Genomic DNA, 4582 nt, shown 5'->3' with positions numbered 1-4582 from the left:
CTACAGTTTTTAAAATAAAAAATTACAACATAGTGTTTGGTTCATTGAAAATAATTTTGGGGCCTTGAAGGTGTGTTGGGAGGGGAAGTATGAAAAATACAAGGAAGTTAAGAAGAGGAAGCAATGTAATGTGCAAAAACATACATCATCTCACTTTTTCTGGCATTGAGGACAAGATCTTAACGGTCTCAAAGTCCCAACCTCTTCAATTTTTTATTTATTTTTTGACAACCTGTAATACAATGGTAATTCATCCCACACAGAAAGTAGATTGAAGAAGTGAAGTATGCCAAGCAAATAAAGGACAATTTATCCAATTCAATACATGATCCTAGTTGCCATTGATAAGGGGAAAAAACAAGAGGTAGTAACAAACACAAAATTTGGTCACAACATAAATTTGATATTAATTGATTTTTTATTCCAATAACATTTCTAGAAAAAATCAGAAACAAGTGTCATTCTCTCCAAATAAACAAGAAGAAAAAAAATGAACAAAAAAAATTTTAATCCCCATGCACTATTATCTATTTTGCCATTTGTTAGCTCCCATTCTGAAGCTCACATCATCACCATTATCCACCCATATCATTGTTGCATTGCATCAACCAAACTGCAAGCAGATAAGAAATTAAAGAAGTCAATTTTAATTTGTATCAAACAACACCATTCAAGCCATAAATAGATATTCTAGCTAGAGATATAAATCATTGGTAAGTTAGAAACCCAACAAAATATCAACTAACTCATAATAATCACAAACCCAACAAACGTATAAGCAGAATCATCATCTCGTTTATCTGTGAGATGTAAATGATAAATCCCCATATACAAGTCCTCATTAGGTAGTATCGAGAAAGGAAAGAAACCAAGTGCTGTTTATTAATTTAAACAAACTAGCATAGGAATAACCTAGCTTAAGCAACAGTAGCTAAAAAGAAAGACATGGATGATATCTAATGGGAAGCATCTACCTGAAAATTATATGTATCTTTAACAAATAAAATTTACTAGTTGTGCTGTAATCAAACAATAATGTCATTTCTGTTAAAAAAAAAAACAAAAAATAATAATGTCATTTCTTTTAGAACTTTCAACAAACACCTACAAGGCGTGAATACAAAATTCACACAAATAAACCATAACTTACCAACAACCAAACAGAAAATAGCAGAGAAAAATATATGAAATCTGGATTGTATATAACAGCAATCATATAGATGTATATATGAAATATATATGAAATCTGAAATATATATACGTATATATGATATATATATAATTTGAAATATATATGATTTTTCATATATACCTATATACATAACAGCATGAAAAATCTGAAATGACCTCGTCATGGCCGCAATCTCGCCTTGCCGTCGAGTCGCGTCGTGTCCCTCCACCATCCTTTATCCTTCGCCGTCGCGTCCCTCCACCATCTCTCTCAGTTTGTGTTCTCTCCATCGTGTTGCTCCGTCGTCGTCCTTCCGTCTCTCTCTGTGTGTGTCTCTCTCTCGTATTTGTTATGTTAGGGCTAAACAGATAGATGAGATGATAGAGAAAGATGAAAGGAAAAAAAATGGGAAACTCAAAGATTGAAAAAAAAATTAAATTAAAAATGACGTCGTTTGGCGAGGGCCACAGGGACTACAGTAGGAAATGGCAATCGAGGATCCAGACTCGCAAAAAAAAAATGTATTTTTTTATTGTATGTCAAACACCTACTTAATTTATTTTAGATCATATCATATTTCACATAAAACAATAAAAAAAAGTTTAAAAATTCAAAAAACAAATTTTTAACTATTTTCTCAAAATACTTCATAATGTACAGATATGAGATAATATATTCATTATTATATATGTATGTTCACAATTAAAGATGTGAACAAATTTTGTATTGTTTGTTCCGTTATCTCTATACACATAACACGGTTGTGGAATTTGCATTCATAAATATACATGATAACAGAAAAAATGAGGTAAGAAATATGACAATATGTAGCATTTTTTATATGATTTGTTCTACAATTTTGACATAACCACATTGATCTCTTTGAGGTTAAACATGTAAATGAAAAAAATAATATTGTTATTTTTTTTATACTAAAACGTATAATTATTTTTATCTATTTCAATATCTATCCACTACATCAAGTTAGGTTATTGTAGCATTACTAAAAGAAAGATCAATATAATTATAATAAAAGTGTGAAACTAAGACATCGTTTGGCAACATCACTTTTTGCTTAAAAGTCAAAAAATTACTAAAAAAACTGAAAAGCCAACAACTTATACCAAAAATTCAAATATTTTATTTTCTCTCTACGTTTTGCATATTTTTTTTGTAAAAAATTAAAAAATCATTTCAAACATATTAATTTTTTTACATCATATTTTGCCCAAAAAATAAAAAAGTTACTAAAAAAAACTTGTTTCCAAACGAGGCATAACTATATTATCTTATATTTAACTTATTGCATTGACATTAAGGAGTGTACATCAACAATTTTGATTTCAGAAATGGTAAAAACACATTTTTAAATTTTAAGTTCATCGACAATAAGATGCAAGAGAACCGACGATTTTGATTTCAGAAATGGTAAAAATAAAATTTATCTACAATAGCATGTAAAAGAATTGAGCATTCACACATAACTTATTATGTTATTGTAAGTAAAATTAGAAAAATACTTTCAATCTTTTTTCTTTTAACTTCATATTAATATGATATAGGAGGATCATTCTACAATACACCTATATATAGTACATTTTTTAGTTGTTTTTTTTTTAATTTATTTAAAATTTTAATCAATAAGACAATATTTACTAATATCAAAATAATTAAATTAAATTAGTCAATCAACTAACATAAGAAAGTTCACCATGACACACCACAAGCTCAACACCAATAATTATTGCAAGAAAAAAAAATTATAATAGGGAAAGAAAAAAAATTCAAACAAAAACTCTATTAAAGAGTAAGTCATTAATATTTGCTTATGACAATAATTTAACACCTTGAGGGTGTTCAATAATCTAACTCAACACTTAAAACTGAATATATTAAGTGATAATAAATTAAGTCTATTTAATAATCATAATTGATATTACTTAAAAATTAAGTGTCTCTTAAAATATAGGTCAAAACTTAAAAAAATATTTAGTTATATAAAATTTATTTAATTCTGATTAAATTTATAAATACTAAACATAAATATCGATATATATTATTATAAACTCACTACTATTACCACTACCGTTACCATCATCACCACAATTATCACCATCACTATTGTTGCCGCTACCACCACCATCATCATGCCACCACTGCCACCACCACCACCACCACTATTACCAATACCTTCATTATTATTGACATTGTTGCCATAAATATCATTATTATTTTACTACTATTACTATTGCTACTACTATCACTCGTACTATTGCCACCGCCACCATCAACGCTACTGTGACCACCACCACCACCATCATACCATTACCGTCACCATCACAATATAAAAATTAAAATATACAATTTAAAAATAATAAATTTCAAACAAACAACTTATTTTTGGTTCAGTACTTAAATTTTTATTAAATAACTTTTTAACTTTAAAAAATCAGGATTAAGATTTTAATACTTAATTTTTTGTATTTAATGTTATCAAATACCACCCCAACAAATTGCCGCTCCAAAAAATCTTCAAAATTATATTATTACTCATCATTTTTATCAATGTTTCAATAATGTGTAAAAAACGGCCTTCCTATGTTTTTTTAAAATTATTTTATTAACCTCTATTTCAATTTTTTACAATATATAGGATGGTTCCTCCAATTTTTATTTTTATTTTTATTTCAATTACTCCTCTATTACAAAAATGGGCTTGTAATGCGTAGGGAATAGGGAATGATCCCTAATTATTTTACATATTAAGTAATATCATCAATTATGTTGATTTAATTTCAGGTATTAGAAATTAAAATCATAAAAATTATAGCATTTCTTTAAACGGGGAGAAAATTGTGTACATTTAATATTTCTTAAATTTCGTAACGAATTTTGTGCGTAAGAATTGTTTCATTGCATTTATTTTTGACCCTATATATAAATATCAACCACAGTACAGAGTTTCAAAAAATACAATATCTATAATTCTCATTCACCTGTGATTGGTCCATAAAGCAAAGAAAGAAAAAAATAAATAAATAAATAAACACAAAAATACATAATTGATCTATATCATTTTGCCTGTGTTTGGCAAGTGGGTTTGCAGGCTTTTTTGGCTATTTTAACCACAAAAAACAAAATAGGCTATTTTAACCATAACAAACAAAACATCACATCTAACCCATAATTATTACATTCTTCTCTCATAAAAAAACTCAAAAAAGTCAAAAAGTCAAAAAGTCATTCCCAAACCAAGCTTTTAAGCCCAGGCTAAAATAGCCAAAAAAATCAAAAAGTCAAAAAGCCAACCCACTTCCCAAACGGAAGCTTTGGGAATTACGCAGGTCTCCAACTTTGGAGATTCGAAATGTTTTTGATACAAATATATTTTCTGACTCTGTTACTAAAATT

At 27.8% G+C, this 4582-nt stretch overlaps 1 long non-coding RNA gene across 2 annotated transcripts; it reads right to left on the bottom strand.

Annotated features, from left to right (window-relative positions):
• Nucleotides 1-382: 382 nt before the first annotated feature.
• On the bottom strand, nt 383-1865 carry LOC114316875 (uncharacterized). Of its 2 annotated transcripts, none has more exons than XR_014335014.1 (2): nt 1348-1865; nt 383-613 (listed from the first exon to the last, which is right to left on the bottom strand). It is a non-coding gene; the product is annotated as an uncharacterized LOC114316875 (long non-coding RNA). The 2 variants fall into 2 exon arrangements; XR_014335013.1 differs by having other exon boundaries at nt 1313-1627.
• Nucleotides 1866-4582: the final 2717 nt, after the last annotated feature.

This window comes from Camellia sinensis, chromosome 7 (assembly GCF_055761805.1).
Source record: "Camellia sinensis isolate YWXY chromosome 7, ASM5576180v1, whole genome shotgun sequence".
Classification (NCBI taxonomy): domain Eukaryota; kingdom Viridiplantae; phylum Streptophyta; class Magnoliopsida; order Ericales; family Theaceae; genus Camellia; species Camellia sinensis.
Note: the sequence above shows the minus strand (reverse complement) of the source record. Positions and strands in the feature narration are given on the sequence as shown.